General features: G+C 36.1%; 1 protein-coding gene across 1 annotated transcript in view; it reads right to left on the bottom strand.

Moving 5' to 3' along the window:
• LOC131044879 (uncharacterized) overlaps positions 1-13,841 on the bottom strand; it is a 267,983-nt gene that overhangs the window by 105,217 nt on the left and 148,925 nt on the right. The gene's annotated exons all lie outside the window — the stretch shown is intronic.

The raw sequence follows: 13,841 nt of genomic DNA, 5'->3' as shown, positions 1-13,841 counted from the left end.
ATTAACGTTTCATTCCTATACTATGTTGGGACTCATCATTGTTGCAATGGTTGTGGTTGTCCTTGTCATCTCCAATTTTTTTTCTTGGGCAAAGCAAGAGTTCTATTCATCTCCTATGCAACCTTCTACTCAATGTTGTAACACAATTTGATGTCATGGCATACGTTCCATTTGAGACAATTGATTCTTCCACTCATTTTCAATCCATAATAATTGCAAATGACCAATGCCAAGGTCAGCCCAACTACGCCATGCTTCCAAGAAGTATCCTTGCTTCCAATGCTTCAATTTCTACTGATTCATGCCATTGGATACATATTGCAGACCCTGGAAATGGATCAAATTGCAGCAAACTCTAGCATTACAAATATATATATATATATAACTTATCTTTGAAAAAAATTTAAAAAAGAAGCCAAGTTTCAGAAATGCACAAACCTAGCTAGCATAGATTACTTTGAATGCATGTAAAACACGGCATTGTGGTTCAGAATTTAGCTTTCAAAAGAAATATTTTAGAAGTAAAAGTTATTAAAAAATTAAAACACTCTAACCCTAAACTAAAAATGTTCAACCCTACCTTTGCTCTGTATTTTTCTGTCTCGAAGTGAATAAATAAGACAATTATCTATACAAGAAAATTTAAGCCAATTTTTTAAAAATTTACAAAAAACTTGGAAAACAGCATGACAAATGCAGCAGGCCGTGATTACTAAAGTTCAGGGCTACACAAGGACACATCCCTGGCCCTTTTCCAAAAGAATGTGTCCTAATCCCCACAACATTTAGGGGACACTCCCCAACTCCCAGGCTGGACTCAGTAATTGTTGGAAACATCTGAATGTCTGCAACATCAGAAAATAAAAAAGGAAAAAGCATAGTCAGCAATGCATATCATTTGGTACAATGCCAAATACATAGCATATTCAGCGAATGAACTCTATATAGCTGTTACATAGAGTAAAAATGTTTCATAACTGCTCTACTGCCAGCTTCTCAATTGCCCCCTTAAATAGTATGTGCATACTATAAAAAATGTATTTCTCACTTAAAAGGGATTATTGAAATTATATATTGCAGGAAATGCAATAAAATTTCCCCACTTCCCATTTTGCCATTTCTCAACTGAGTTCTATATAAATGTCAAATTGTCACTGAATTTTGTTGGATGACACAGAAATTTTCCTTTGCAAAAATTCTCAGTGTGGACAATTTCAGTGCATAATATCTATCATATAATATACATCTTTTCATTTGAGTTCTATAGATGTATTTATGTGTGTATAAATATGCGTACAGAAAATTGAAACACACTGTTATTAGCTTTTGTGCAAATTATTTTTAAAATTCTTGTATTGATTTGTATGTGAACTCTCAATTCAGCTATAAAGTTAACTAATATGGTTATACAGTGAATATAGTCAACGCCTTATCATATGAATAATTGAAATTTCCTATACTTTTTTGCTTTTAAATTGCCATCCCCTACCCCCAGAAACATTGTGGAACATAGCTCAGTATTAATGTGTTGGTTAACCGATTTGTCACTGCAGTTGTTTATCTGAAACTGACCCTGTTTGCTCAATGAGCAGTGACAAACATTCCAACAGTTGGAGAGATTGAAGTAAAACCACAATCTTCCTCTGCGTTTGAGAGGGGCAACTCCCTCGTATGATAGGGGTATTTAGGATTTTTGTGTACTTTTAACCTGAAAGTACATAAAGGAGAAAACATAGAACTTAAACCAAGATTAATAACAAAAACCCTACTAGAAGACATACGAATACCAAGTAGGATTCCATAAATGATAACAATTACAAAAAGGGGTTACCACCAAATAGGTTAGTCATGCAACGATGATAAAAGAAATACAATAAACCTCAACACACGAAGAGATAGGTTGTACTAGCACATGCAATTCAAGATACCATGAATTGATGTGTTTCATCCAGAGTTCCAGGACTCGCCAAAACTCGGCGAGTCACGGGTCGAGTCACCCTCGGCGAGTCCTGGGTGGCTCGGACCCGGACTCGGCAAGTTTTGGCCGAGTCCTGGCGAGTCCTGGAACTCGGTGACTCGGTTCGAACCCGGGGAGTCCCGAGCCCAAAACTCGACCAGCGTAAACAGCCGAAAAAAGCAAAAAAAACATTTAAAAAAAGGTTTTGCTTGCTTTTTCTTTCATTTATATTTTTAGCTAAGTTGTAAAAGGCATCTCATTTCATTCTATTGAAAAAATAGGAGGAGAAGAGTGAGTTGTGAGGAAAAAGAAGAGAGCATAGTAGTGCAACCAGCAAGGAGGAGGAGTAGAATTTCTTCAACAAATCACATTGGGGCAGTGTAATATTTGTATTAGGTGCATCAAAAGCTTGTTAGAGAGGATTGGAAAGAGGTTGCATTTCATTTCAATCTTCTTATAAGAGGTAAGATTTATATTTTTTGGTTTTTTTGGTGTTTAATAAGCAAAATTTACATTTTTTTTGTTTTCTTAAAATTTAAAACTTAAAAAAATCAGCAAACCCTACAATGTACATTTTTTTTGTTTAAAAATGTACATTTTTTTTGTTTAAAAATGTACATTGTAGGGTTTGTTGATTTCTTTATGTTTTGAAATGAAAAAACAATCTACATGGTAGGTTTGCTAATTTCTTTGAAAAAAACGATACAAATTCTATTACATTGTTTTTTGTATCAAAATCATAACAATGGACAAATATTCATTTTTTTTGTAATTGTGTCTTATTCCAGCAACCTTCAACTTTTGAAAACAATGTCTAGTTCCACTCCTCCTCATAGAGCAATCCCGGGTAGAAAAGATCCAGCTTGGAAATATACAGAACCTTTTCCTGGGCAAAAAAAAGGAGAGGCAAAATGTAAATTTTGCAAAACAATCTTTCATGGAGGCATAAATAGATTGAAATACCACCTTGCCGGCATACGTGGCCATGATGCAGAGCCTTGCACAAAAGCACTTCCTGAGGCTATTCATGAGTGCCAAGTGCTATTAGACACATTTGAGACTCGAAAAGAAATAAAGAAGAGGCAAAGGGAGGAGTTGGCTCAGACTAGCATTGGTTGTGTTGGAGAGGCCTCTTCCATGCCTCCATATTGTCCTAGTGGGAGTGCTAGTGCTTCTGTTGCCGGTAGTGTCAGTGCTAGTGGGAGTATCAGTGCAACTCCAACCATTGGTCCTAGAGTTCGTAAATCTAGGATGGATTCATATTTTGAGCCATGCACTACTCCTGATGCCCAACCTTCACTTGAGAGCATGGCTTGGAACAAAGAGGTACACAATAAGGCTAAAGGTGCAATTGGAAGATTTTCATTTTATTGCAATATTCCATTCTTCGCAGCCAGGTAATTCCTTTTAGTTTTTATTTGATTGTTTTAAGTTTTTAAGTTGTTAATATTCTTAGTTTGTTTTGTGACTTTGTCTAAGACTCTAATTGCTATAATTTTATAGTTATCTTATTTAATTTATTTGTGATAGGTCTCCTTATTGGCAAAACATGGTTGATGCCATTGCTATTTGTGGGGCGGGTTTCAAAGCCCCTTCTGATTCCGAGTTAAGTGGCCCAATTTTGATAGAATCGGTGGCTGATGTAAAAGCCACATTAGAGAGAAATCGAGAGATATGGAAGAAGGGTTGCACCATCATGACCGATGGTTGGACTAATAGGAGAAATCGAACACTCCTAAATTTTCTTGTTTCTTCTGCAGGTGATTCAATAACTTGAATTTTATAAAATGATTTGTATTTTATTTTTGAGTTGAGATTTATTGAATGATCATTGATCATTGTTTTTGCTTTGTTTTCAAATTTCAGGTGGCACCATGTTCATGAAGTCCATTGATGCTTCCGCACATTCTAAAAATGCCACTTACCTATGTGAGGTTATAGAGGAGGTCATATATGAAGTGGGCGAGGAGAATGTAGCACAAGTGGTGACCAATAATGCAGCAAATTATGTTGTTGCAGGTAAACTTTTGATGGAGAGGCACCCATCTATATTTTGGTCTCCATGTGCCGCCCATTGCATTGACCTCATGTTGGAGGACATTGGTAAGATTGCATGGATCAGGACATGTGTAGAGAAGGCAAAAAATATTTGCAAATTTGTATACAATCATGCATGGGTCCTTAACTTAATGAGGCAATACACAGGGCAGAAGGAGTTGGCTCGTCCTGGAATCACTAGATTTGCCACTAACTTCATCACACTGCAATCCTTGATTCGCAGTAAGGCAGCTTTGAGACGTATGCTTGTTGGTAAGGAGTGGACTTCCTCATCCTATGCTACGAGTGTTGCAGGAGTTGATGTTGCAGATTACATTTTTGATGAGCCAGGCTTTTGGACCCCTTGTGCTGAGATCGTGAAGGTAAAATTTTTAAGCATTCTAATCTCTACCTTATGTTTTAAGTTTTAAGTTTTTATTTTTATTCGTATTTTTCTTTTATTTGCTTATTTTCATTCACAATTTCACACTTACATTAACTGATATTACATATTGTTTCACAATATTTGCAGTTCATTGAGCCCTTGGTAGTTCTCCTACGTGTTGCTAACGGGGAGAAGCCCGCAATGGGCTACATATACGAGGGCATGGATAGGGCCAAGGAGGGCATCAGATCTGCCTATGAAGGGGATGAGAGTAAGTATCGTCCCATTTGGGATATCATTGACAGGAGATGGCAAACCCAGCTTCACAGGCCCCTTCATGCAACTGCTTATTACCTCAATCCGGCATTCCATTTCCGCCCTGATTTCAAGGCGGATGAGGAGGTTCTTAGTGGGCTCTACTCAGTGATAGTCCAGGAGCTAGAGGCTTTTTCTAATGCTGAAGGGGAGGTCTTCTCTCGTCTTCTTTGCAAAGAAAATCGGACAAAAATGCAGCCAAGTTAAAATGTATATTTTAAGAATTTAAGAGCATAATTTTAATTATATGTTATTCAATTTGTTATTAATTATTAAATGAGGCTGATTTTTTTTTTCCTTTTTCTCATCTCAAATAGGTGGTGGCAGATGTTTGGTCCTAAAACACCAAATCTTCAACAGGTAGCCATTTGTATTTTGAGCCAACCATGCAGTGCTTCCGGTTGTGAGCGCAATTGGAGTATGTTTGAGCACATACACTCCAAGAGGCGCAATAGACTGTTTGTGGAGAGGTTGAATGATCTAGTCTTTGTTCATTACAACCTCCATCTTAGACACAAACAGGTTATGGACCATGACAGCACCCCGATCACGCTAGAGGAGGTTGATCCAGAATCTGAGTGGATCAGTAAGGCTACAGATCCTATCTTTGGTGATGAGGACTTAGATTGGATCGATCAGGTAGATAGAGAGGCTGAGGTTGTAGCCATGGCAGAGGAGGAGGTTAGAGCGCGAGGAGAGCCAGAGCCAGACACAGCTGATGTTGGTGAGGGTAGAATGGAGTCACGGGCAGAGAGTATGGCTGCTGATGCATCGAGGACCTACCTTAGGGTTAGACGCCTTCGTAGGAAGGACCCAGGCTCCTCTGAGCCATAGACTTGTAGTTGTTTTACTTTTGATATATGCGTGGAACTGGAACATTTGAATTTTGATGTCATGGATTTGATATTCCATGAGTTTTGTAATATTTTTACATTTGACACTATTTATATATCTATGGTTATTGGTTGCTATTTCCTTCAGCTATAATTTGCATTTATACTAATCATAATGTGATTGATGTATACTTGACACTTGTGTATGTGATCAAATTAACTTCTATTTGATGATGTTATTGTGTATTTAAGGTTTGTTTAATAAAGGGTGCATGAAACAAGTTTTAAATCCTTAAAAATTGCTAAATTTCTTGGGTTTTTCACTTTGCCGAGTCCTATCGAGTCCTGGCTGATCCGAGTCCCGAGTCGAGTCACCCTTGCCGAGTCCGCGCCGAGTCCGAGTCCCGTTTCTTTGGTTTCATCAATAGATTTCGCCAATACATAAAGGGATTACTAATTCAACATACGAGAAATTAGTAACAATAACTCATGAATACATTTAAGACACACGAACTCAATGCATTCTTCATTATTCTTTTTGAAAATATACAAGTTCAAAAACCTCTTGGTACAAAGGTATGAACACCAAAAGATCTCACTTAGTTTCTCTACAAAATTCTGCATAGTTTTCCCCCTCTGTAAGAGTCTCCCCTTTACAATGCAAAAGCCTTGTATTTATAGGCTTGTAGGATAACTACCTTATAACCAACTTCAATCCTAGGTTAATAACTAACTCTTTTCTGCATGAATCTCAATGAGTTAGTAACTTACACTTTTATGCACAGAAGAAGACAACTTTCTAACCTTTGGTTACGATAAGTGACATAAGTCACTTTTTACAAAAAGAATTTCAAACCCATTACATTGAAGAAATAATTCGTTTGTTGATTTTGTCGAGGTGGCCTCCATCTTCATTTGCTTCATTTGATCTCGTAATCATCTCACCATTGGGCCCATAGGTTGATATCTTGATCATAGAAATTAAAAAAAATATATTTACCAATAACCTGAATTCATGTCTACAAGCTCTCGAACATCCGTATCCATCATGAACATAATATTTCTTTAAACAAGAAGAAGGCTTATATGATGGTATGATCAATTCTTATGTAGTCACCTTCATCAATCTCCTGAAAAGTGAAAATGCATCCCTATACACAATTAACCTCCATCTTTTCATTACAATATTCACATGCCTAGGAACAATTGACATAAGTGCCCATTCTTTTGTAATCATCAAATTTGAAGTGAGACAAGCTATAACCACCATGAGGCAAAAACTCTCCCCTGTCAATGATGTTGCCATATCAACTCTACATTTTTCAACAACCCATTTCATTCTATTATTAGACTCTTTCATAGATTTAGCTTTATAACACGTGGTACCCTTGTGTTTATAGCCATAGGATACATTAGATAATAGCCTTGAACTATATCACAGCTCTTTCATCTTTTGGCTAAAACTCTACCAAATGTCTATCGAGTAAACAATGCATACCCACATTCATTGGCATGTTGGGAAAAGCTGCAGTCTTTGGCAAAAATTAATATTGCCACTTGAACATTCCTGAAGCCTTTTTGACAAAATCGTTTTGGGCATATCTCACAGGCACGATATTTCCTGAGACGACATCCCTTCAAGACATTTTTTTTACAAACAATTTATGATTACAAATTTTGCGTGCATGTCCCTATGAGCATTTCATTGCCTAAGATAACTTCTTATCGAGGCATTATGTCAAACAGTTCACGTGATGTCTTAATGGACGTTGATAGTCTGTTCCAAAGCTCCCATTTTACGTGGGGTATGAGTGGCGCTGCCTTGCTAAGCATGTTTGCTTCGAAGTTTGTAAAGCCTTTCCAACAAACCCATTCTGCACGAACCTTGAAATCTTTACAATGCACGAGATGACATCTCTTTTGAGGCAGCTATCAAATCCATTGTGCATATGCCGCAATCATTACATGTAATGAGGTTACATCGATTTGAGGTATTATGCTGAATATTTCACTTACCTTGTCTACGTTCCCATGATTTGCATTTGTGTCTACCACGTTATATTGTCAAACAGTTTGCAGCTTTCCCATGCTTCCACAGTTTGCAGTAATGTCTACTAGAGCAGTTGCAATGATAACACCTGACGAAATGCCTCTATCTTTATGCTTTGATGAATCTCCATTTAAAGGTTTTGGAATTCGGCCTTACATCTGTCAACTGCACTTGCATTCTGTCAAATAATTATCATGTACGTTATGTCAAACAGTTCACGTGCAATGTCGATGCTTCCATGATCTGCAACAATCATGCGGAAATTGGCCTTCACGGCAGGCTATGTTCTCATGATTTGTGCATACAAGTCTACCAAAGCGGCTGCAACTACCACGGCTGACAAAATTCCTCTATCATTTATGCTTTGAGGAATGTCCATAACCTGTTCTTTCTATTTCATTTTTGTTGTGCATGTCTATGAGGGTGTTTGAAATTGCAGTGTTTGTCAAAACTTGTTCATTTAATACCATGGACTGCCACCTTCATATATATATATTGTGGGTATCAAGAAAACATATCCAAACGAACACCATAGCTTTGTTTTAAAATCTTGGTAATAAGGTTTAGAGCATCCACAAGATAACCATCACGAGCATAAAGGCCAACCATGAACACCAAACAAAGCTTACAATGTTAAAATATATTCCAATGTGCTTCATTGATTCAAAGATTTTGAAAGCTTCCATGCAAACTCCATTTTGTGCACATTCTGAAATCCTTTTGTTTCATTCATGAGGTGACGTCTCTCTTGAAGCATTCTGGTAAACAGTTCACGGGTTCTGTATGTGCTTCCATATTCTTCATACTGTGTAATGCCATGAGAGTGCATTTCATTTGAGCATTTTTTTTATCTCTTCTGGAGAAGGTTAAGAATGCTCCAAAATGGAGCATTTAACCTTCTTGACAAAGCGGGCCACACAAGGTTAGGAAATAAGGTTAGAAATGCTCCGTTTTGGAGTATTCTTAACCTTTTTTTTTCTTTTTTTCTTTTTGAGGTTAGGAATATGGGTTAAAAATGCTCGAAAACGAAGCATCTTTAACCATTTCTTTCAAAGACTATGATCTTGACCTCCAGAAACCATCGAATACGAAGGAGAATAAAGGAGAAACAAAAATGACGTTTTTAGACAACTTTTTCCCTCAAATGACCACAATATTTAAATAATTTAAAATATTAAACTGGGTGGCAGGGAAACGTACCCTACACCCTTGGAGACCCGCACCGGATACTGGTTCGCGTATCCTGTGTGGGAGTCGCCAATGGATGCGTTTCCACTTTCAAGAGACGTGGGCGGGAGTCGGCAAGGCGTCTCCCGACGTATCCCGGCCAAAAAAAATTAAAAAATTAAAAAACGCGTGAAAAAGGTAAAAAAAACCTAAAAAACGCGACGTCACAACTACATACGGTGGCCAAAAAGTCAACGAAACCCTAAAACGAACCCATTTGCGTCGTGCGAACACTGGTTGCAGTCGCGCGAACACGTTGCAGCCACGCGAAGTCCAAAATAGCGCCGAAATACTGGTTTTAGGATTCAGATTTGCAGGCAAGTTAAACACGATTTGCAGCCAACAACAGGTTTTATTTATTTTGCATTCAACTTCGGCCATTAAATTTTAGTTTTGTCTATGTTTTTGCTGGGTTCCAATACATCGATTTTTCATTTTTCACAGTAAATGAACTGTGAATGTTCGATGGTTAACCATCGAACATTCACAGTTCATATACTATGAAATGTGAATTTGTTTATAGTTTTTACTAAAAAGTTAAAAACTAAAATATATTATTATTATATTATAAATTTATAATATTAATAATTAATAATTATTAATTATATACAGTTTAAAACTTTAAACTTCAAGTTTAAATTTTATATAATATATACATTTCATAATATTTATTGTTAATTTATTTAAACTGTGAAATGTGAATGTTTCAGTGTGAATGCAATTTTAATTTTTTTAATGTAATAATAATATTTTTTTATTTTCAAGTATATGAGAACTTCATAGTTCATATACTTGAAAATTAAAAAATATTATTATTACATTTAAAAAATTAAAATTGCATTTTAATAATTTTTTTAATATTTTTATTTATTTATTAATTTCAATTTTTAATATTTCTATTAATGATTTTACCAGAATATTAGCCATGTGTAATATTTTTAATTTTTTATTAATGATTTTATTGAAATTATTTAATATTTTTATTTATTATTAATGATTTCAGATTTTACCAGAATATTAGCCATGTTTAATATTACCAGATTGAGCAGTAAGAAAAAAAATTATAATCATATTATTCTTTTGTTTTAATTTTAAACTTTAATTTTTTATTCAGATTGAGCATTCAAAATGTCAGGTGGAGGAAGACAAGGGTTGTACCCACTATGGAAGTATGTTGATCGTGTTCCGGGGCCGAAAGGATCGGGTGGAACAGCCACTATCAAATGCAAACTTTGTAATTTGGGATGGAAAGGTACCTACACGAGGGTGAAGGCTCATTTCCTCCACTTGCCATGTAATGGTGTTGAAGGTTGTCCAAATGAGTGTGAAAGATATGATGCTGTGAGAGAACAGAAAAGGGCTGATGGGAAAGTTGTTATGCGAAGCTCTCATGCTTCAACAACAGGGGCAGCTACTACAACTTACAGTCATGATAGAGAGTCAGAGGTGGATGTGACTTCTAGAGGTTTAGCAACTGAACCGGCTCCCAAAAGACCACACATTGGCAGCGCAAACCCCATTGAAAGATTGTTTGATGTGCAAGGACGAGAAGTAGTTGATGCTGTTTGATGTGCAAGGACGAGAAGCAGTTGATGCAGCCATTGGACGATTCTTTTATGCAAATGGAATATCATTCAATGTGGCTCGCTCTCCATTCTATGAAGAGATGGTTCGTGCTATCAATAATGCACCAGCAGGCTATAAACCACCTGGGTATGAGAAGCTTCGCACTACTCTTGTTGATAAAGAAAAAAGTCGATTAGAGGAACAAACTGCACCATTGAAAAGAGTGTGGGCTCAAGAAGGATGTAGTATTGTGATGGATGGGTGGACAGATGCTAGGAATCGTCCACTACTTAATATCATGGTAACATGTAGCAAAGGGCCTTATTTTTTGAAGGCAATAGATTGTTCAGGGCAAGAAAAAAATGCAGAATTTCTTCATAGCCAGCTATGTGATAGCATTGAGGAGGTGGGGGCATCACATGTAGTCCAAGTTGTTACTGATGCTGCCCCTGTTTGTAAAGCAGCAGGCATGTTGGTGCAAAAGAGGTACAGGCAGATATTTTGGACACCATGTTGTGTGCATTCATTAAATAATGCTCTCAAGGATATTGGCAAGTTCCAATGGATTTCAGATCTCATAGAGAAGGGCAGAAAGATACAAATGTTCATATGTAACCATCACCATACACAAGCCATTTATAGTAAGTTTGCCAAGGTGGAACTTCTCAAACCTGCTGACACACGTTTTGCTTCTTACTTCATTCTTCTTGACCGCCTTTGTGAAGTCAAAGGAGCTTTGTGTTCCACGGTTGTTAGTGATGCATGGGCAGCTTGAAAACAATCTACATCAGATATTGCAATTGAGGTGAGAGCTATGGTCCTTGATGAGCATTTTTGGGCTGATGTTAAGTTTGTTGTGGACTTTATTAAGCCCATATGTGAGGTGATCAAATTTGCAGATTCAGATAAGACATGTTTGGGAGAGGTTTATGAAGCAATAGATTCCATGTGTGAAAGAGTAAAGAAGATAACTGATGCAAAAGATATTTCTCTATATCCTTTGATAGAAGAAAAGTTACATGGAAGGTGGAACAAACTTAACACACCTCTTCATTGTGCTGCCTATGCCCTTAATCCTAAATGTTATGATATAGAAGTGACCAAAAAGAGAGCTCCACATCAGGATAGAGAGGTAATGAAGGGCTTTTGGGCTGTGGTTAAAAAGATTTATGGCCGAGGTGAGGAAGCTTCAGTTATGAGGACTCAATGGAATAAGTTTTCATGTGGGCAAGGTGATTTTGCTTCTGTGGAAGCTATATATGATATGAAAGTAAAGAAAGACCCTATAGAGTGGTGGTGGAATCATGGAAGTGAAGCCCCTGAATTGCAATCATTTGCAATACGATTACTCTCACAAGTGGCTAGCTCTTCATCTTGTGAGAGAAATTGGAGCACTTATGGGTTCATTCATTCACTAAAGAGGAACCAATTAGGATCAAAGAAAGAAGAGAACCTGGTGTACATTCATAGCTCACTTTGTCTTCTCTCTCGTGTAGATCCTGGATACAATGAGGGTCCTTCGGCAAAATGGGATCAAATTTCACCTGATGGACACGTTGCAGCCATTGTAGATGAAGTGGTTGAAGCAGATGGACTAGCTGATTTACCCCCTGTTATTCTACCATCAGAGGAACCCGAATTCGAGAGTGATGACTATTTGGAGAGCCTCATAGCTGATGACCTTGATATGGATGATCATGGCGAAGAAGAGTAGATTATAAATATAAAATTTCTGATTTTTGCTTTCAGTTTTTGGTTTGCGTATCAGCTTGCTGTTTATCAAGCTATCTTCAATATGTAATCACTATCACTAATCAGTTTGAAACTATGACACAATGATTGTATGGCATTTTGATCCTAAACTTCATAGTTAATAGTTAATACTTAATGTTATTTCTTGTTTTGAAAGTCCAATGTCATCAAATTTTCAGATTTTCTATAAATTATTAAATTATATTAAAAAAAAAAATTTGGCGTCTCCAAGTACCCACGTCAGTTTTTGGTTTGCGTATCAGCTTGCTATTTATCAAGCTATCTTCAATATGTAATCACTATCACTAATCAGTTTGAAACTATGACACAATGATTGTATGGCATTTTGATCCTAAACTTCATAGTTAATAGTTAATACTTAATGTTATTTCTTGTTTTGAAAGTCCAATGTCATCAGATTTTCAGATTTTCTATAAATTATTAAATTATATTAAAAAAAAAAATTTGGCGTCTCCAAGTACCCACGTCTCCTATTTTGAAAAAATAGCCGTACTAGTACCAGTACCAGTACCCGACGTCTCCAAGAACCCCCGTACCCATGCAACCTTGATATTAAATTATCTTTTGAAAAATAATTTAAATATTTTAAATTTAATGCCCAAACTTAGGAAAGACGACCATATCTTCCAAACGGTAAGGAATTAAGCTCTAAAATTTGAAACACATATTGATGGTAGGGAAATGAGAAAAGAACATAATTTATTCCTCATGACGATACCTAGGATGAGAGATTTTAATCATTTTTGGGCGAGGGACATCAAAATTTGAAAGTTTAAAATATGACAAACTATGAACTGAGTTCAAGCGAAAATTGGCCACATGACACAAAATGATGCTAAGGACATGTCTATCAAATGATTTCCCTCAATTCTTGGTAATTTCGAAAATTCATCCATTTTTTTTATATTTTGACTAGCAATGACCTTGAATCATGTGCTCACTGCTTACGCATAAACACCTATTGGATCTTCATTCAACATTGAGACCAATTTGAAGTTCAAATTTTAGGTATGCCAAATATGGGGGCAACATAAAGCTATTATGATTTATGCATTTCAACATGTCCCTTTGACTTTGTAACTTACAAAAATATAAATTTAAGCATCACCCATTGTTTTACAGTACAAAACATTCAAATTCTTGAAATAACTTTATTGTTTAACCTAACTTTATATATGAATAAAAATAAACAGATAAATATATGAAAAAAATAGGAGTGTATGTGTGTGCGTATGTGAGTTAGAAAATATATAAAAATATGCAAGGATGTGTGTATATATAAATAGGAATATATACATACTACAAATAAGTACACACACATATATATATGCATATAGTTACACTTGTAGTTACTCTTTATATATATATATATATATATATATATATATATATATTTGTGTGCTCTTTGTTCCTTTTTCAATTCGTTGGTCTTATTTTTATTTCTTTTTATGTTTCTTAGCTTCCTCTTCTTCTTTTTTTAATTCCTTTATTTTTTATTTCTTATTTTTTCATTTTTTACTTCCATTTTTATTTCTATTTGTTTCCTTGTCTTGTCATCCTCCCCTCCTTGATTTTTGTACTTCCTCCCTCCCTCTTTCTTAACTACCTTGGTCTGCTACTTGATCATTTTTCATCTCTGCATGCACTCTAAGCTCTGTTCATCCTGATGATGGATCACGAAGTGTGATCCAAAACGTT

The sequence above is a fragment of the Cryptomeria japonica genome, chromosome 3, assembly GCF_030272615.1.
Source record: "Cryptomeria japonica chromosome 3, Sugi_1.0, whole genome shotgun sequence".
NCBI lineage: Eukaryota > Viridiplantae > Streptophyta > Pinopsida > Cupressales > Cupressaceae > Cryptomeria > Cryptomeria japonica.
Note: the sequence above shows the minus strand (reverse complement) of the source record. Positions and strands in the feature narration are given on the sequence as shown.